Source organism: Cavia porcellus, unplaced genomic scaffold, assembly GCF_034190915.1.
Source record: "Cavia porcellus strain 051 isolate PalLab524CR breed Dunkin Hartley unplaced genomic scaffold, mCavPor4.1 scaffold_30, whole genome shotgun sequence".
Taxonomy (NCBI): domain Eukaryota; kingdom Metazoa; phylum Chordata; class Mammalia; order Rodentia; family Caviidae; genus Cavia; species Cavia porcellus.
This window is the reverse complement of record NW_026947513.1, coordinates 40,345,623-40,367,414: the sequence shown is the minus strand read 5'-3', so window position 1 is coordinate 40,367,414 and position 21,792 is coordinate 40,345,623. Positions and strand designations below refer to the sequence as shown.

The 21,792-nt window shown below is 35.0% G+C and overlaps 1 long non-coding RNA gene across 3 annotated transcripts in view; it reads left to right on the top strand.

The window, feature by feature from the left end:
* Positions 1-3,140: 3,140 nt before the first annotated feature.
* Positions 3,141-21,792, top strand: part of LOC134474043 (uncharacterized) — a 103,557-nt gene continuing 84,905 nt past the window's right edge. For all 3 annotated transcript variants that reach the window (XR_010044614.1, XR_010044615.1, XR_010044613.1), the window contains exon 1: positions 3,141-3,342. This is a non-coding gene — a long non-coding RNA (uncharacterized LOC134474043). The remainder of the gene's footprint in view (positions 3,343-21,792) is intronic.

The window sequence follows — 21,792 nt, the reverse complement described above, 5'->3', positions numbered from 1 at the left end:
ACTACTCCAGGCCATTCCTATTCTCCTACTCTGGGGAATGCTGTGTAGGTAGGTTTGAAGAGCAGAAATTCCCCTGGAGGGTCAGGGAAGGAGACTCTGGCCCTATGTCTTTAATTTATGCAAAACCTATTTTTATAGGCAGAGAATGCTAAGAGGTGCTGGGCCTGAGATCACTGGAAATTTGTATTGCATTAAGTCAGGTTAGAGAAAGTACAGTGTCCCGCTGTCCTGGCTTCACAGAGGGAGCACCCTCTCCTAGGCAACGCGTGTTTAGAGATCTTCTAGGGGCTTCTTTGATTTCTCTTCAGCTTCTAGAAAGCCAACATTATATAAGGAGGGCCAGAGTTAATAAAAAGAAATCCTTGAAAGAAAAACAAAACAAAACAGAATATCTATTCCACATATCACAAGTTTGGCTGTTACAATCCACATGCAAACTGATTTGGGGGGAAAATATTTTTAGGTAAACATAGCCTTATTGAACTAACATTTCCATACTAAGCAGTTTTCAAAGCTAAATTGTGGGATCCAACAGAGTTATATGAACATGACCACCGTCAAGTTTTAATCATTTTTATTAGCCTGCCCCCAAAGAATCTATCTACCAGCTATTATACTCCCCTTCCTAAATCTAGGCATCATTGAGCTATTCTCTGCCTTTATAAATCTACCTATTGTGGGTATTTATTTATTTACTTTTTAATTTAAAATAAATCATGTTCATAGCAACAATAAAGACCCTAACATATCCAAAGAAATGGAAATAATGTGAAATGAGCTCTCCAATCATACTGGAGTGAAACTGACAGGAAAAGCATACTTAGAATAAATACAATAGTTTTTTTTTTTTTTTTTCCTTTCTCCCTTTTCTTATGGTCTGAATTCCATTTTATATTCATTTATATTTTAACTTTTTTCATATAAGGGAAAAATGAGATGTTCACTCGAGTGTCTGATTTATTTCATTTAATAATGGTCTCAAGGTACATCCATTTACTACAAATGACTCAAATTTATTTTTCTTTATAGTAGAGTAGTACTCTGCTGTGTATAAATATCACATTTTTTTTTACGCATTTTTGGATTCTGTCCTAGATCCCCGACCTCCCAAACGAGTGTACGGCGGAGGGTAAATAAGAAGAGACAAATTATATGATTTTTAGGGCTCCGGGAGGGTCAAAACCCTTTAATTAAGCTCGAGGCTTTGAGGGTAAAGACAAATGATTCTCTGGGTCAGTCCACTTACATTAGAACAGGGGACAAAGGCAGAGAAACTGAGGAAAGCACAGGCAATGAGCAGGACCTTGGGAGTCACTTCAAGGATGAATCAAGTCATGAATCAAGTCAGTTCAGCAGCGCTGTCTTATCATGAAGACACGGTAGAAGTGAGACTGTAGGAGTAATCTTTGCAGCTGCAGTCTCTACTGTTAATTGTGGTTGGAGCCAACTGTCCACAGCTGTGGCCTTATCTTGCCCTTTAAGGTGTCTCTGGCCTCACAGGCCACTACAGGCCGCAGCCAGGGCCAGTGATTCAGAGAGGTTCACTTACTATGAATCAGCTCCCATCACCAGACAAGGGGCCGAGGCCTAGGACAGGCTCACAGATAAACATGGAAAGCCAGGTAGTAAAATTTAAATCTTGCTCAGAGCCGCTTCCTAGTGGTCTCCATCATGCATTCATCTGCTGATTCCAAGATATAGCGAGTATGGATTGTGTTATATACATACATCACTCACTGTGGTATGATGTTTCAAAGTGTTTTGGGAAGATACCTAAAAAGGAAACAGCTGGATCAAATAGGGTTTCTCACCTTAGTTTTCTGAGGAATCTCATTTCTGATTTCAATGTTGGACCAGTCTGCACTGCCATGAAAAATAGAGGAGTGTTCTCTCCCTAACAGCTCTGCCAGAACTTGTCACTGGTTGATTTCTTGATGACAGTCATTGTATCTAGGGTTAGCTGGAATCTTAATGTTTTTTATAAATTTGTATTTCTCAAATGGCTAGGGATGTTGAACATATTTTTCATGTATTTAATGTTTAACCAACAACGTTTTACAGATTACTGAAGTAGGTGATGTTTCTCTTTCCATCCCTAATGTGTGAATAACATAACTGAATTCCTTATTTATTACTTTAATCAACTTCATTCTTTTTTTTCTTAAGATAGGGTTTTGCTATGTATCTCATGTTGGCCTTTAGCTCACTAAATAGATCAGGGTGACCTCTAAAACTCTGTGATCCTCCTGCCTCAGCCTCTTGAGTGCTGGAATCATAGTCATGCACCATGCTCAGATAACTATAGGCATTACTTTCCCATATATGTGTATTGTTTTATCCTGCTATAAAGCTGCACTTTGTCACAATAACACTTCATATCACTAAAATTAAAAAACAATCATTAAATGTTATATAAAGTACTAATAGCAATCATTTACTATTTTGTATACATTATCTGAAGAATTTAAGTAAAACATTATATGTAGCTAAATGTGATTTATTATAAAACATAATTCACTTTAGCTAATTTTTTAAAAATAATTACAAGAGCAAATTTTTTCATTAACAAGTCAATTAGCAACAATAAACACTGATATTTTTCTCTTCCAGTATTTTTGAATTCTGTATTTGTATTAACATTTGTGGATATGTAAGTGATTTTTCACCTGTGCCACCAAAACAGGTGTACAGTTTCAGAAATATTTTCTCATTTATAAAATGACTGTGGGAAATCAGTTTTCGCATACTTTTATATCAACATTACAAACAAACCTCAACATTACCCAAATCTCAACGTACACAGGGCAGAGTATTTTAAGCACATGAATCATATCACAACTACTTCCTTATATTACAAAAATGAGGTTAAGAGACTAAACCACTAACTGTTACATTAAAAGTTAAAAGTAATTACAAGAATTCAAATAACTGTAGGTTTCCACAGTAGTGAACTCCCTGACTAGAAGTTTTAATTTCATTAATTTCTTAATATTTTTGACTTTGCAATCTTATTTTAAAGGCATTAAATGTGCCTATCTCATAGCATTGGGGGAAACTCAATAAATGACCTTTGCAAAGCACTTGGCACTTCGTCTGCTGTGCAGTCACTGTTTTTCTCTTTTGCACACAGGACGGTGACATTGTACTGGTGTGAGACGACCTTGCCCTGCCCAGGGAAATGAAGCTGTGCTCCCAACAGTACTGAAAGGCGAGTGCTACTGCTGTGGAGTCCACAGTGGCTGCGTGGGGTGAGGCAGAGCCACCGATGAAAGCACTGGGGCCCTGAGTCACTCTGGGAAGGTCCTAGGTGCTCTGAAGAGGTCCTAACCTGTGCATCTCAGGGTAAGGCAGAAATAATTATCTGCTGAGTCACAGACAATCTGCATGGATATATCATAGTGAGGCCAGTTGGGAACAATGATGTAGTGTTATTGTGTGTGTGTGTGTGTGTGTGTGTGTGTGTGTGATTTAAATGTCAATATTAAATATAAAATTTCCTGTTATTTGATTATATGAACAGCAGTAAGAGGAACAGTCTGTTAAATTTTATAAACTCTAATGTGTCTAGTAATTTGTGTAAAGAAATAGGTTCAATTAATGAATTATTTATTTAAAATACTAATTTTGTCATAAATAGAAGCGACAATGGATTTTGTAAATTGATTTTGCTTTTCAAATAAAAGCATAATATGTAAAAAATTAATAGTATAGACTTTCATAAGAATCAAACTTGCAAATTTAAAACATTCATTGCTATACCTATAAAAATATTATCTTCTGGACACATACACACACACACGCACACACACACATGCACGAAACACACCCAAAATCCTGTAATTTAATACCAAGTATTAAAGGGGAGGAAAGGTCCAGGGAAGAGGATTCGAGGTGGATTTTTGAAAGGGGATTAGGAATAGATTATAGTAGGGCTGGACCTCCATGACTGATATAAGAGGCAGCTCTCTAAAAAGACTGAGATGTAGGAGGAGATACACTATACACGTGTCCTCCTGTTCTCACCATGTGAAGGTCTGCATCTCTTCAGAATTCCACCAGCAATAATGAGTGCTCCAAGTGACTCCTGGATATTTGGCCTTCAGGATTGTGAGCCAAATTAAATCTCTTTTTGTTAAAACAAATTAAGTCCAGGAGTTGTGTTATCAGGAAGAGAAAATGGACTTACATAGCTACTGTATAGAAAGAAACTATGTACCTAGAACATACATTAAATTACATTTCCGTGCTTATTAGGAAAATGTTAGTGATGTGATTCCATTGGAACAAATATCCCTTAACTGATACTTCAGTATAAAATTATTCTTCTTAAAACTAGCAATGCTAGTTACACTAGCACGTAATTTATTTACAGTGTTAGAATTAACTGATTCACCCAACAAAACCACTTACACGTGGTTTTATTATGCTTTGAGATGAGATCTCACTGTGAAGTTCAGAATGGCCTGGTACTCACTGTGTAGCACAGGCTTGCCTCAGGCTCATGGTGACCCTCTTGCTTCAGCCTCCAGAGAGCTAGTATTACAGACATGTGACACCATGCTTAGCTAACTGATGTTTACTGTGAATTTTGTGGTGTAACTTAAAGACCATATTTCACAGAGTTTAGCATATAGTTCTGTGATTTGGTAGTATTATGTGGGGTGACTGGATATTCTGAAGATATAACAATAATAAGTCTGACGTCTTAGTTAGGAAAAGGTATAATCTTCAGATTCCTCTTTAGAATCATCTTCCAATGCCAGACTAATAAAAATATGTAAAGCTCCTGAGTGACCACTTGTCATATATCATTATAGATGTATAGCAAAATGTTACTGATATCTTCTGATTTTTGAATTCAACCTGGTTAAGAGATATGAGTAAATACAAGTAAAAAAAATATACTGTTGGAGACCCCTACAAAGCAGCTCTGAGCAGGATTTAAATTTTACTAATTGTCTTTCTATGTCTATCTGTGAGTCTGTCCTAGGCCTCGGCCCCTTGCCTGGTGATGGGAGCTGATTCATAGTAAGTGAACCTCTTGCATCACTGGTCCTGGCTGAGGCCTGTAGTGGCCTGTGGGGCCAGAGATACCTCAAAGGGCAAGGTAAGGCCACAGCTGAGGACATTCTGGCTCCAAACCCAATTAACAAGACAGAGACTGCAACTACAAAAATTATTCCTACAGTCTCACTCCTGCCATGTCTTCCTGATAAGACAGTGCTACTGAATTGACTTGATTCATTATTTGGAAATGTCCTTGAAGTGACTCCCAAGGTCCTGCTCACTGCCTGCACTTTCCTCAGTTTCTCCACCCTTTGTCCCTGGTCCTAATATAAGTGGGCTGATCCAGAAAAGTCTTTGTCATCGCTCTCAGAGTCTTGAGCTCAGCTAAAGGGTTTTGATCCTCCTAGAGCCCTAAAACCATACAATTTGTATATTTAAGTACAAAGCAGTGAAATAATATACCACTAGTTAAAGGTCAAGTGATATCAATGTGAAGCCATGTAGAAAAAAAAAAGATATTAAAACCTTCAGAGATGCAAAGCATCTCTGTTAATTAGGAAAAAGCAATTTAAAGTGAGTGACTCCAATTTTTTTTACTTAGATTTGTAAGTTACACAAGACAGATCATTTGTTCTACTGAACCTAAAGCATGTTAGCCCAAATGTAAATTGCGATAATTTATAAAATAAAATAATCTGAATATTTATTGTATAAAGTTTATTCAGCAAGCCTGGGACACACAATAAATAATGCAGGCTCATGTATTTCACAGAAATAAAGCACAATGTGTGTATTGCTTGATCTTTTGGGGAAATAGTTAAGAGAAAAATCCTTTTAAATCTATAATCTATAATTAAGTGAGTGACTGAGTTAATTGTAGAAAATATATGAAATACATATAATAGGACTTAGATTGAGAAAATGAACTGATAAAGTAAGTTGATGTTTATGCATTGATTTGGAAGAACTTCATGAGATAATGTGAAGAAATATACATACATAGCTTGTGTTATCTTTTGAATAGTTTCTTATTAATTGTTTAGATATCCTGCCTATGTCTTGTACTCTGAATAATTACTATGAAGAAAACACTATATATTATTATTTTAATTGCTCTACTAACTTGTTTTGAAATTCCTTTTGTTATTTTTATCTCTTTTCTCTTTAAAACAAAACAAAAAAAAAAAAAAAGAAAAAGAAAAATACATGCACTGCTATAGAGACCTTTGCAACTCTCAAGACCTTTGACCCTAAGATGGTTTGAAATGACACATTCAGTGGCAGCCACTATTTACGTTTTGGGCTTTCCTGGGCTAGTGACTTGCACCGCAGTTCTTTCTCTTGATGCTGGGCACTGAATGAAGCCCTGGTCAGCAGCTTAGCCGGAGGGTAAATCACCCACTCTCCCAGCACATTGTGTGGCAAAGCCTTTTCCCTACATTAGCTGTGTTAGAGGCATTTGTGAGCTATAATTTCAGCTTCTGATGGATTTTTAAAAACACCATCATGAAGAACGGAAGAGAATCTATATAATGGATAATGAATAAATAGACATAATTGATAGAAAGATACAAATTAATTTTGTCTAAGTAATCAGAAAGTGTCTATTTTTTGTTGCTATTTTTGTTCAACACTTAGCTTCAGGAAGACAGAATGTGAAGATTTCAGTAAATATTTTGGCATAGATCTTGAAGGGAAATGATTTTTAAAAATAAGCTGCATCTACATAGATTCCTGAAGTTTCCATTTTTCTCTTTCTCTGTCTTTAACTATTTTCTATCATTAAGGATAGGTATATTTTTGTGCACGCATAAACCTATCTTTATACTAGCTCATTTCTGGATTTCTAGGTCAGTGAATGAAAAGAGTCACACCTGGAAAAAACATTTTTTTTTTATTGTTTTTCCCCAAACTTTGACACTGTCCTTGACTCAGTGGCTGATAGGAATGCAGGTTTTCTTTAAAGAATTTCAAGAGTATTTTTTTTTTGTGTGTGTGTGTGTGTGTGTATAAAGAAGAGAGAAAAGATTTATTTTGTGCCCAGAGGTGTAGAAATTAATAAGAATATTAATAAATATCTATTTTTCAGTTTTGTTTTTAGTTAGTACATGTTTCTGCACACAAATGGTACGTTCTTTTTGGGAGTTGGTACACATAGTGAACACACCTTAATTCTTTTTTTAGTCACTTCCCCTCTCCCATTGCTTCTCCATTTCTTAATCTCCATCCTTCCCGAGACAGATGTATCTCCTAATTCTTATTTATTTTTTATGATAAATGATTTTCTTATTTAAAAGGAAAAAGAGAAAAAACAAAACAAAACACAGTGGTGTAAGGGTACAAGTAATACCGAACTACAAAAAAAAAAAAAAAAAAGTAAAAAATCACTAGTTAATAGATTACATATTATCATCTTAGAGATAGTTGCTCAAATCACAGTATCAAAGAATACAAAGTGGACATTCAAACAGTGAGACTGCAAACAGTTGTGTTCAATGATCCAACCAAAAACATTAATATGGTCAGCTATTTAACACCCCTAAACACACTTGCTGTTGTATTCTTTAGAGCACTTTTTTTCCCTCTCTTTTTTACAACAAAATTTACACATTTTTGGTTTTATTACTCCTTAGTTGTTATTACTTTTTTGGGGGGAGAAAATAAATTCAAATATGGCAAAACAAAGCTGTCAGTCAAAACCAAGGATAGACATAGTACACGATGTAAGAACAGAGTACAAGGTTATCAACAATGGTTACCATAATGTCTCTTGTTTCCTTAAAAAGAATTGTCTATCTCATTAGGTATTATAAAGTTGAACAAAACAGTAGAGAACAAGACCAATAAAACTTAAGCATTGTAAACATTACAGACTTCCAAAGGAGACAACAGTCAAACCAGAATGGGCATCTTAGTGAATCTTATTGCCTTCAAAGTAGTTGCCTATACCCTCAAACTTTATACTATCATACAGAATGGAACAGAGTCTAATCAGTCAAAACAAGATAGTGGGAGTTATTACAGGACTTCAAAGCAAATTAATAGGAAATCAAAAAAAGTTACTATAATATATCCTGCTAATTTTTTAAAATTTCCCCTTAATTAAATAAACAAAAAATAACTACATAATTTTTTAATGAATAAGGGAGAGATTGAGATAAAAGAGGACATAACGATATAACAATACAGGTCAAAGCATGACTGTTTCAGCAACCTAATGCTTCACCACCAAATAACCCGACTTAATAGTAGTTACCATAATATCTGTCTTTTTCCTTGAAATATTTGAATAAAACTTCATATACTATAGCTTCAAATATTTCCATATCAAGAAGCCCAGAATAAAGCCTTTCCAATTAATAAGTGAAAACTTTATAAGGCTTCAAGGACACATAAAGGGGAAATATGATTACCACATATTTTTATATATTTGAATCATTACTTACATTAGGGAAACTATTTGGTATTCACACATGCGAAATTGATTTATTTCACTTATGAGTATGGTCTCAAGCTGCGCCCATTTATTGATAAATATCTCAATGGGATCCTTCTTTATAGCTGAACAATATTCCATTGTATAGAAATACCACAACTTTTTATGCCTTCCTCAGTTGATGGACACTTGGGTTGTTTCCAAGATCTGGCGATTACAAATTGTGCTGCTATAAACATAGGTGCACATATATCACTGTGATATGATGCTTTCAGTTCTTCTGGGAATATGCCTAGAAGTGGAATAGCTGGAACAAATGGGACTTCCAATCCCAGCTTTTTGAGAAATCTCCAGACTGACCTCCATAAAGGTTGTACCAGTCTACACTCCCACCAACAGTGTAGGCGAGTTCCTTTTTCCCCACAGCCTCTCCAGCACTTGTTGTTGTTGGTTTTCTTGATCCTGGCCATTCTTTCAGGAGTAAGATGAAATCTCAGTGTGGTTTTAATTTGCATTTCCCTAATAACCAATGATGATGAACATTTTTTCATGTATTTATTTGCCATTTGTATTTCTTCATCTGAGAAGTATGTATTCATCTGAGATGCCCATTTTTGAATTGGATCTTTGAATTTTGGGGGCCTGAGTTTTCTTAATTCTTTATATGTTTTAGACAAGAGTCCCTTGTCTGAGAGAGAGAGTTCACTAAAATCTTTTCCCAGTTTGTGGGTTTTCTTTTCACTATACTGGAGATTTCTTTTGACATGCAGAAACTTTTTAATAAGAAGTGGTCCTACTTATTGATTCTGGGAAGTATTTCCTGTGCTGTTTGAGTCCTGTTCATGAATTCTCTACCTACTCCCATGTCTGCAAGGTTTCTACCCAATTTGTCTTCCAATAGATTTAGTGTTTCTGTTTTCATATTCAGATCTTTGACCCATTTAAATTTTAATTTAGTACATGGTGATAGACATGGGTCTAGCTTTAGTTTCGACAAATGGAGAGCCAGTTTTTTCCAGCACAATTTATTAAAGAGACTGTCATTCTTCCAATGAACCTGCTTGGCTCCTTTATCAAAGATAAGGTGGTTGAGTGTGTTTGTAGTTGTGGTTGTATCTCCTAATCTATTCCATTGATCTTTGGCTCTGTTTTGATTCCAATACCATGTTGATTTTACTACTGTTGCTTTGTAGTATAACTTCAAGTCAGGGATTGTGATGCCTCCTGCTTTTTCTTTGCTGCTTAGAATTGCCTTTGCTATTCTAGGTCTCTTCTGGTTCTAGATGAATTTTAGGAGTGATTCCTCTAGATCTATAAGGTATAATGATGGTATTTTGATTGGGATTGCATTGAATCTGTATAACAGTTTTGGGAGAATGGCCATTTTCACAATGTTTGTTCTTCCTATCCATGAGCAAGGGATGTCTTTCCATTTTCTGAGATCATCTTCAATTTCTTTTTTCAGTATATTATAATCTTCCCTGTAGAGGTTTTTCACTTCTTTTGTAAGAGTAATTCCTAAATATTTCATTTTTTGCTTGCTAATGTGAAGAGTGTGGTTTCTCTTATTTCCCTCTCTGTGATTTTGTGGTTAGTGTATAGGAATGCTATTGATTTCTGAGTATTGATTTTGTATCCAGCTACATTACTGAATTTATTTATTGTATCTAAGAGTCTTTCAATGGAATTTAGGGCATCTTCTATGTAGAGTATCATGTCATCTGCAAACAATGATAATTTAACTTCTTCTTTTCCTATCTTTATCCCTTTTATTTCTCTCTCTTGCCTGATTGCTCTGGCTAGTACTTCCAGTACTATATTAAATAGGAGTGGTGATAAAGGACATCCTTGTCTTGTGCCTGATTTTAAAGTAAAGGCTTTCAATTTTTGGCCATTTAGTATGATGCTGGCTGTTGGTTTGTCATAAATGCCTTTTCTTATATTGAGGTAAAGACCATCTATTCCAATTTTCTGTAAAGTTCTTATCATGAATGAATGTTGGACCTTATCGAAGGCTTTTTCTGCATCTATAGAAATGATCATGTGATTCTTGCTTTTGGCTTTATTGATATGGTGGATTATATTTATTGATTTACGTATGTTGAACCATCCTTGCATTCCTGGGATGAATCCCAATTAGTCATGGTGTATAATCTTCTTGATGATTTGCTGCATCCTATTTGCCAATATTTTATTGAGGATTTTTGGGTCTGTGTTCATTAGGGAGATTGGTCTATAGTTCTCTTTTTTAGTTGGGTCTTTTTTAGGTTTTTGTACTAGAGTAATATTTGCTTCCAGGAATGACTTAGGAAGGATTGCTTTCCTTTCAATTTCATTGAATATTTTGAGGAGTGTTGGCATTAGGTCTTCTTTGTATTTCTTGTAGAATTCTGCAGTGAATCCGTCTGGGCCTGGGCTCTTCTTTGTAGGTAAGGACTATAATTACATTTTCAATTTCATTAACAGAGACTGGGTTATTCAACAGTTTTACATCCTCTTGATCTAGCTTTGGTACTTCATATGCTTCTAAGACTCTGTCTATTTCTTCTGTGTTATCAAACTTTTGAGAGTAAAGGTTTTTGAAATAGGTGTTGATGATCTTCTGTATTTCTATTGGGTCTGTAGTGACTTCACCTTTTCATTTCTTATTGCATGAATTTGAGCTTTTTCTTCCCTTTTTTAAATAAGGTTGGCTAGGGGCTTATCGATTTTATTTATTCTTTCAAAGAACCAACTCTTTGATTCATTGATTCTTTGGATTGTTTTCTTAGTCTCTATTGCATTGATTTCTCCTCTGATTTTTACAATTCCCTCTCTTCTTTTGGCTTTGGGCTTGACTTGCCCTTCTTTTTCTAGCTGTTTGAGGTGTAGCATCAAGTTATTTATTTGTATTCGTTCTGTTTTCCTGATGTGGGAAATCCGTGCAATAAATTTTCCTCTGAGGATGGCTTTCATTGCATCCCACAAATTCCGGTAAGTTGTATCTGCATTTTTATTTTCTTTTAGGTATTGTTTAACTTCTTCTGTGACCCACTGATTACTCAAGAGTGTGTTATTCAGTTTCCATGTGTTTGTGGGATTTTTGCAGTATCTTTTATCATTAATTTCTAATTTCATTGCGCTATGATCCGATAACATGCAAGGGATGATTTCAACTATTTTGCATTTGTTTAAATATGTTCTGTGAGCTAATATATGGTCTATTTTAGAGAATGATCCATGTACTACTGAGAAGAATGTGTATTCTGATGTTGTTGGGTGGAATATTCTGTATATGTCTATCAAATCCATTTGTTCGCAGGTGTGATTCAGTTCTGCTATTTCTTTGCTCATTTTCTGTCTGGTTGATCTGTCCCTTGGTGTCAATGATGAATTAAGGTCTCCTGTTATAATTATGTTACTGATAATTTGAGTTTTCATTCCTGTTAATAGCTGTTTTATATAACTTGGTGCTCTGGAGTGTGGTGCATATATATTTAAGATAGTTATCTCTTCCTCTTGGAGTTTTCCCCTAAGGATTATGTAGTGACTTTCTTTGTCCTTTATGGTTATTGTTGGTTTAAAGTTCACGTTGTCTGCAAACAGAATGGCTACTCCTGCTTTTTTTTTTTTTTTTTTTTTTTTTTTTTTTTTTTTTTTTTTTGGATTCCTGCTGCATGAAGTATTGTTTTCCATCCTTTGACTTTCAGTCTGTGAGTATCCTTCTGGGTTAGATGGGTTTCCTGTAAACAGCATATGGTTGGATTTTGTTTCTTGATCCATTCTTCTAGTCTGTTTCTTTTGATTGGTGCATTGAGACCATTTACATTAATGGGTATTACTGTTAAATGCTGGTTTATTATTGACATATTATCTTTCTGCTGTTGCATCTTTATCTTTCTGTTCTGTTTAATTATCTGCTTTGCTTAGTGGTTTTTTCCTTTGTGTATCTAAACTGTCTTTCAATATTTTTGCAGGGTTGGTTTGGTGTTCATGAAGTTCTTCAGCTGTTCTTTGTCATGGAAGTATCATATTTCACCATCAATTTTGAATGATGGTTTTGCAGGATACATCAGTCAAGTTTGGAAACCATTTTGCTTTAGGATCTGGAATGCTTCACTCCATGCTCTTCTTGACTTTATTGTTTGTGCTGAGAAGGCTGCTGTGATTCTGATAGGTTTTCCTTTTTAAGTGATCTGTCTTTTCTCTCTGACAGCTTTTAATATTCTATTCTTGTGTTGGATTTCTGGGATGGTGATTATTATATGTCTGGGTGTAGTTTTATTTTGGTTATGACTATTTGGAGTTCTATATGCTTCACTGATCCTGATGTTGGTTTCTGATCTCATGCTTGGGAAATTTTCAGCTATTACTTCTCTAAATAGCCTCTTGACATCCTTTATGTTGTTTCCTTCTTTTTCATTAATCCCTATCATTCTTATGTTAATTTTCTTTGCATCGTCTTGCAGTTGTTGAATTGTTGTGTCCTCATTCCTTGTTATTTTTTAAAAAAAATCTTTCCTTTCCTGTTCACTAGCTGCAATCCTGTCTTCAAGGTCTGAAATTCTATCTTCACTTTCATTGAGGTGGTTTTTACAACTTTCAGAGGAGTTTTTTTTATTTCCTGTATATCTCTGTGCATCTGCATTATGTATTCTGTTTGTTTCTTATATTGCTCATCTAGGGATTCTATCTTTTTGTTTAGTTCCTCCAATTTTTTAACTTGTGTTTTCTTTAGATATATTCAGAATCTCTTTCATTTCTTTTATCATTTCTTCTTTTACCTGGGAGATTATTTTGAGTTTGAATTCCTTTAAAGCTTCCTGGAGTTCCTTGTTAATTTCAGTAGCTAGTGTGTCTGATGTTTAAGGTGAATGGCATCTATTTTCTTCTATATACATTGCTCCTAGAGTTTCTTGTGATGGGCTGGAGGTTTGAGGTTGTAATTTGGTCTTTCGTTTTGTCATTTTCCTATATTCTGTGTTTCAAGTGCTATTTGAAAGCTTCCTCAGGATCTGTTGGAAATCCCCTTCTATGTTTGCAGCTCCTGAGACTCTGGCACCCAGTTACCCCAAGCTACAGGGCCTGTAGATCCAATGGCCCTCTTTTGCCTGTTTAGAACTCCATAGCTCCAGATAAGCTGGGCTTCAGGGACATTGTGCGCCCTCCTGCTTGTTGGAAGCTCCACAGTTCTCCAAGCGCAGCCAGGATGGGGAGGTGGATGTAGATGCCTCAAACCCACTAATCCACTTCACTGCACCTGGAATTCTGGAGGGTCCCAAACAGTCTGGGCTTTGGGCAGAGTGTGCTGAGCACTTACCGCAGGCCGCAGGGCCTCTGGAACCTGCGATGCTCCCCTGATTGCTGAGATATCCACAGTCCTCCAGACACACGGGGAGGTGGATGCAGGTGTCCCAGATCCCCCCAGCCCTTCCTCTGCACACCGATGGTGAGGTGCAGGAGTCCCAAATAGGCTGGCCCCAGGGGATAGCGTGCGCCCACCTACTTGTTGGAAGCTTCACAGTTCTCCCCTAATTCTTATTTTATACCCTCTATTTAACTGTTTATATTTTGGGTTTCTCATATAACATAAACTGAAAAAAAATTCACCTTGTCTGTTTATGGCTAAAATATGCATTTGTTTTCCTACAAATAACTCATTTATCCTTCTTTGTGACCGAACACTACTGTATTTTGCATAAATGTATTTTCTGCATCCACTTATCTGGGCCTATGTGCTGTTTCTAAGATTTAACTATTATAAATTAGGCTGCTATAAAAATGGTTTTCCATCTTTCATGGTAACATGAGGTATTGATTCATTGGGAAAGATACATCATTAAGGTGCATCATTAAGTTATTTATGTGGGCTCACTCTGTTTTTGTGATTTGGGCATTTATAGCTATAAACTTTGACCTTAGAACTGTTTGCTTTGTGTCCATGAGTTCTGGTATGTTGTAGTGGAACTATTGTCTAATTAAATGCAAAAGAAAAAGAATAGCTTGTTCGAATGGAAGAAGTTTCCAGTTTTAGTTTTTCGAGCACTCTCCACTGATTTTAATGGTGGTTGTACTAGTTCACTCTTCCACCAAAAATGCACAAGGATTCTTTTTTCCCACATCCTTGCCATCATTTGTTATTTGATTTCCTAAAGATAGTTGTTCTGCATCGAGTACAATGATAACATAATGTGGTTTTAATTTTTATTTCTCCAGGAGCCAGGTAATGAATGTTTTTCACGTATTTTTTAACCTTTGTACTTCTGAATAGTACCTACTTATTTATTGATTATATCTTTTGGGAGGTTTAATTTTTGAATTCTCTAGCTATTACTGACATTAGACCTCATTTTAAAGAGTAACTGACAATGTTCCTATTCTGTAAGTTGTCTTTTCACTTGATTGTTTCTATTTCTGATTACCATTTGAAAATTTATAATTTAATATGATCCTATTTCTTGAGTTTCAATTTTATTTCTAATGCAATTAGGTTTCTTTTCAGAAAGTTCTTGCTTAAATATGTGACTTCAAGAGATTTACTTATTTCATTTTCTAACTAGATGAATAGGAGTTTCTGTTTTAACATTTACATATTTGACAATTTTAATTTTACTTCAATACAAGATGAGAGATATAGATTGATATTCAACCTTCTGCATATACATAGCCAATTTTCAAAGATTGTCTTTCCTCCAGGGTGTTTTTGATCCTTCTGTCAAATAGTTGAATGTGCCTTGGGTTACTTCTGCATCCATTGTTCTGTTCTTTGATCCATGTATCTACATTGTACCATGGTGGTTTTGTCACCTAAGTTTTGTAGTATACAGTAACTGTAACTCTTGTGATACCTCTTGGCTTGTTCTTCTGCAGTACATTGGTCATAATGCATGATGTTTTTGATGGTTTATTGTATTGTGTTTATCATTATCTTTTGGAGAACTTTTGCATTTGAACTTGTTAGAGATTTAAACCGGGTGTGGTGGTACAAATCTGTAATCCCAGCATTCAGGAGGATGAGGCAGGAGGATCACTGTGAGTTGGAGACTAGCCTGACCTACCAAGTTCACTCATGGATAGTCTGAACTGCACAGCAAGACCCTATCAAAAAAGACAAAATAATAATAGCAATAATAACAATGAGACTGGCCTATCTTTAATTTTTGGTTGAATCCTTGTATGATTTTGGAATTTGGGTGATATTAGCTTCCAGGAATAAGATTCAGAATATTCTTTTCTTTACATTTTATTAAAGAACTTGAGGAGTATTGGTGTTACATTTCCTCTAAAGTTCTTGTAGAATTCAACATGAAATCTACCTAAATTTGGACTTTTCTTAATTGGTAGCTTTTTATTACTGCTTCAGTTTCATTGTCTGTTATTGCATTATTCAGTGTTTTTGTCTTTCTTAGTTTAGTTTGTTAATTCATAGAAATCATACCTTTCTTCTGAATTCTTTAATTTATTTGCTTTCAAATTTCAAAGTAGTTGCTTATAATCTTTCAAATTTCCATAGTATGTACTGTGAATTTATACTTTTCATTGTCAATTGCATAAATTTTGTGTCTTACGTCCTTATGGTAAGATTGTCATAGAGTTTGTTTCTTTTCTTTATCTTTTAAAGAACATTGCTTTATTTTATTATTTGTATGGTTTGTTAAAATCTTGAATTCATTAATTCCTGCTCTGATATTTATAATTTTCTTCTTTGCAATGCCTTTGGGTTTGGATTATTTTTGTTTTGCTAAGACCTTAAGGTGCACACTATATTATTCATTTGGACTCACTGTATTTTTTTGATTTGGACATTTATAACTGTGAACTTTGATCTTTAGAACTGCTTACATTGTTTCCATAGGTTCTGATATGTTATAGTGGAGCTGTTGTTTAAATCTAGGAGCTGCCCGTTTCTTCCTGATATCTTTTGTAACCCTCTGCCTTTTTAAGAGAGTGTTTTTCAATTGCTATATTATTGTATATTTTTGGTGATTTCTTTGCCATTAATGTTTAGTTTCATTATGCTATGATCTAATAATATGCATGATAGAAATTTGAATCTTTTGCATTTACTTTTATGTGCTTTATTACTTCTGTGGTCTATTTTGGACAAAGTTCCATGTGCTGATGAGGGGAATGTATAGTCTGTTGTTGCGGGATGAAATGCTTTCTATATATCTATTTGTTCAAAGGTTTTGTTCAATCCTGATACTTATTTGTTGACTTTTTGCCTACTTGATCTTTCTAGTTGTGACAATGGGGTAGAGAGTTTCATCACTATAATTGTGTTTATCTTTGTCTGATCTTTTGTTTTCAGTATTACTTGTTTTATAAAGTGTTTGGCTACCCCTTGTTTACTTTGGGATTAGTTCTCTTAACCAATATATAGTTACCTTCCCAGCCTCTCTAAACACTTTTTGTTTAAAGTCCACTTTGTCTGAATATAGGCAAGCTACTTCTGTGTGTTGAGGGTCTTTTTTTGTATGGAAAACTGTTTTCTGTATTTTGCTATGAATTTTTAGTCTATGAATTTCTTGTGGGTTAAATGTATTTTTTGTATACAGTATAACAGTGAGGCTGTTCCTTGATGCATTCTTTGAACCTGTCTTTTGACTGGGGAGTTGAAACCATTTACTTGAGAGCTATTGAGGAAAGGTATTGAATGATTCCTGTCATTCCACTGTGCTACTGACTCTCTCTCTCTCTCTCTCTCTTTTTACCTTCTATCAAACTGCTCATCCAAGAAATTTCGTTACTGTTCACTTCATTGTGTCTTTCTAAGACATCCTTAAGAATTTTTGGATGGCTGGTTTGGTAGTCATGATTTTTTTTTTATGTGCTCTGTATAATGGAATTATCTTACTTTCCCAACAATTCTGAAAGGCAGTTTTGTAAGATACATCAGTCTTAGTTGAAAGTTATTTTTTTTTTTTTTTAACTTTTCATCGGTACCGGGGATCGAGCTCACGACCACCTGCTTGCAAGGCAGGTGCTTATGCCGCTGAGCTAAATCCCCAGCCCCTGAAAGTTATTTTCTTTCAGAGAGTGAAACTCTTTATCCTTTTTCAGGATTTTTTTATTTGAGTTAAGAAGACAGGTGTAATTCTAACAGATTTATCTTTATCACGAGCTATAGGCCCATGGCAGTCTCTGTCTAAACTTCCAGGCAGTTTCAACCAAGTTGGAAGTAAAATAGGAGGATTGTCACAGAGCTAGAAACATTTAAAAACAGTACTTGTCTCAGAGAGAACAAAGCATTACCATTAAAGTTTAGCAATACAATATTTATTTTCATAATTATTTACTGTTTTTAAAGGAGGATGAACAATTAAAATATCCAAAGAGGAAAAGAATTAAGTTACATTTAAAGTTATATTACTAGTATGTTAAAAGTCATAATTCATCCAAGAGATGGTTAAGATGTAAGAAACTGTCAAGGGGCAATGAATGTGCCCTGGGGAATTGAATAAAATAATTATATCCTACCATTAGAGCTTCTGAATCTTTGTGAAAAATACAAAGTTTTTGTTGCCGTTTGTTTTGACCCATAGTAACACCTGAATCATTTGTTACTGAAAGGACTGGTTTTAGCATAAAGATCACTCACTTAAGGAGACAGAATACAATCAAATTAAGGATTGTACAAACCAACACTCTTGTTTGTTTGAATGACCTTAACTTGCAATTAAATGCAGGTGATAGTAAGACATGGAGCTAAGTAAAGCTCACTGTATTAAAAATGACTATGAATAGTTTACAAAAAAGTAAAAGGTAATTTCATTGCAGTAGCATCCATTTCATAATAAAGTCATAATAAATGCTAGAAATAAGAGTGACTATATTCCTTTATGAAGTGCATTTTAAATGTAGCAATTATAACTAGTCAGGTAGATTGCAAATGATTCCAGTATGCTACTATAGCCTATCTGGAAAAAGTAAATAACATTTGCTAAGCAAAAATTCAATAGAATCTTGGAAAAATAAAAAAAAATTAATGATATCAGGATATGAGTAATTGATGATAGATTTCATACTAAGTGACAGAAAAAATGCACTGAGGATTAAAATGATAAAATTTGACAACAAAACACAGTCTCCTGAGATCTGCACTCAAAGACACCTAGGAAACAACCAAGTGAAGAGAAGAAGAAATAGAATTCCAGCAATAAGGAAGATCCATCAGGAAAACTGAAAACCACAGAGAAAGTAGAGAGACTGAAAACACAACAAAGAAAAACACAGTCTGGAACACTGTCTGGAGCTCCCCGGAAGGGTATCATGGCTCCATAAATGCAAGATCAGACAGGAAAGTCAGCAGCTGGAGGAGAAAGAACAGACCAGAGGCAATACCCCCAAGGAAAGCCCATAGCTGTAAACTGAAAATATATCATGGGGTTTTACTTTGAAAATTACCCCTTCCACATGGAAGGTGAGACCTGGAGAAGCAATTTTCTGTAGCATGCATGAGATGTAGGAGTGATATTATCAGAAGCCATTCTGAAAAGGTTTTATCAAGACTGAGATATCCCAGAAATCAGAATCCATAAAACAATGCAACTGGGAGAAAGAGGGGTCAGGCTAAACAAGATCCCCTGAGAATTTTAACCAGTGGCAAGTTCAGGTGGTGACAGACACGGTAGTCCTAACTTTTGGTGAGAAGCTGGGCTGTTCCTATGGCTGTCCAAGGAAACTAAGCCTGAAATTTCGACTGACTTCCTGTCCAGCAGACTGCTTGACCCTGTTACTGCCTCCTTCCAGCTAGGTCTCAGTGGTGTGTTTGCTTTCAGATCTAGCAGTGTGATCAGGGAAACATCTCAGCTTGCACATGTGCCACATCCTGGGGTGTGGGGAAGGAGTGACCCCTGGAGTAAGGAAGATAGTCTACTAGCTAACAATCTATAAAGCGAGTTGGAGACAGCACTGACTTAGATTGAACAGATGGACGCGAACTCCAAGAGCCACTGGAGTCAACACAGACCTTTGGCAGACGCTATACATTGCCTGACCACATATCAATAATGAGGTGGGGAAACAAAGTAGGACCTAGCTGGGATTTACTGCTCACACTGGTATCCACACCGGTGAATTCCAACGCCACAGGTGCTGGAAAGCGACCCTTGCCCAGTCATAGGGAAGAAGGTTTTTGGCTTCAGGTTCTCTTTTTCTTTGTTTTATTTGATTGGATTTGCTGTCATTTTTGTTCCTACCTTTTGATCTTTGTTTTTATTCTTATTTATTTTCCATTTTATTTTTCTGTTATTTTTGCCTAATTCTATTAACTTCATTTTATTTTTAATTGGATTTTTAGTTTTACATTTATCTCTTCATCTTCCTTTTCTACTATTAAAGACAGTATAGTTCAACCTATTATTGATTCATATGGTATGTCAATAACAAGTTTGTTTTGACTCTATTATTTTTGCTAATTTCTTTTTAATTAGCAATGGTTACATTATTATTATATTTTTAGTTGGTTTTTACTTTATGCCATTATCCGCTTTGTGTTGTCAATAGTAATACAGCTCCTTTCCTTCTCTTAGTAATTCTGGGAATCAAATCTCAAGGAGAAGTTTAGAGACTGTAAAGATACTAAAATATTATTCCAAGTATGTTGAAGAGTAGTATAAACACCAAAACACAACCAAACCCGAGGATACATCACACTCCCAGAGAATCCAACTAAAGACATCCCCACAGTCGTGAGGGAGGGATCCTTAACTGATCATCTATCTACAGTGCTAAAATAATAGAAATATGGAAAGCAAAACAATGTGATCTCCCCTTAGACGGTCCACTCCCTTAAAGCTGATTCATGGGTGCCAAAGGAGAACAAACTATGGACAAAGAATTTAAAAAAAACCAAATGATCAAAGTATTTGAAGAAATAAAAATATAAAAGCCATGCATAAGATACTTGATGTTCTAAAAGTAGATTTAAGTAAGCTTAATTAAACAGATGAAAGACTTTACTAATAAAATATCCAAGAGCTTAAGGAAGAAGCAAATAATAAATGAATCAATTTAAGCATGGCAATGGAAGACATAAATGACCACTTTGATAAGGAATTAGAAAGTATGATGAGAAAAGCAGAAATAATTGATATGAAAAAAATTGATAGCATTTATGGATAGCAGGCTTGACCAGTGTGAGGATAGACTATCAGAAACAGAAGACCAAGTAGACATAGCAGATCATGAGCAAAGTCTGCTAGACATGAGTACACTCAATTACGTAAAACAAAATCTCCCAGACTTAAAAGGATAGATCCATGCCAGTACAACCATAGGGGTAGGCTCAACACCCTAATTTCACTGTTAAGATACGGTCATCAGACCAAAAAAATCAACAAAGAACAATCCATATTAAATCACATCACTTAAAAATGAATCACACATGAATGTAACTACAGAATGATCCAAGCAATAATAACAGAATCATTCTCAACAGCACAATATATCTGCAACATATAGCAATTAAAAGAGTAATATTCGACAAATCACAATATAGTTTTAAATTATTTTTACTAAATTTATTAATGACAGTGATACAAGGTTTATAAATATATGACTATAAAATAAAGGACAAAAATCATTTAAATAAGATAGCTTATCAACTTTAAATTTTAATTCACTTAATAATTTCAATTTTATTACATGTGTTGATTTATTATATTTACATTTATTATCATATAGTTATTCGCTATGATATGTAGTATGTCAAATAATGTCTCTGCACCCCTCACAGCTAATGCATATGTTTGTTTACTGTATGGAATGTGGCGTTGGTTCTGGCATAAAGTGTTATCCTGAAAATGTATATGTTCCTACAATTGGTGTGATTCGTATTAAGTAGAATGCACTGCTCAGAAGAGCCTTCATTTTGAGTAATACATCACGTTCCTGTTTTTTCTCTGGAGATCCATTAGGCGAATGCTGCAGCACAGCGACAGTCCTGATGACATATGGGCTAATCCATCATGGACATTAAGTCCGCTGTATTCTCAAAGAATTGCACAACTGCTGAAAAAGTGTGAGACTTAAAAAACAAGATGGGATGGTTCTACTGAAAGGGTTCATTGGTAAGATAGTCAAACTGCATTTATTTTTCTGACTAGAAAATTATAACAGGAATTATGAAATACTCTATTTTGTGAAACTAAAGAGACACTGTTATGTTTATCTCAAATTAAAAACAAATTAAGGAGGGAAATATCTCAAATAAGTATAAGAAATTTAGTCAATGAACAATATTTTATCACTTGTTTATGCAGAATTCTTTAAATAATAGTATTCAGAGAAAATACATTAAAACACTTCCTCTCTAGGAAAAGAGTTTTGTTACACTAAAGAAGTTAGCTTATTTAAATTTGAGAATA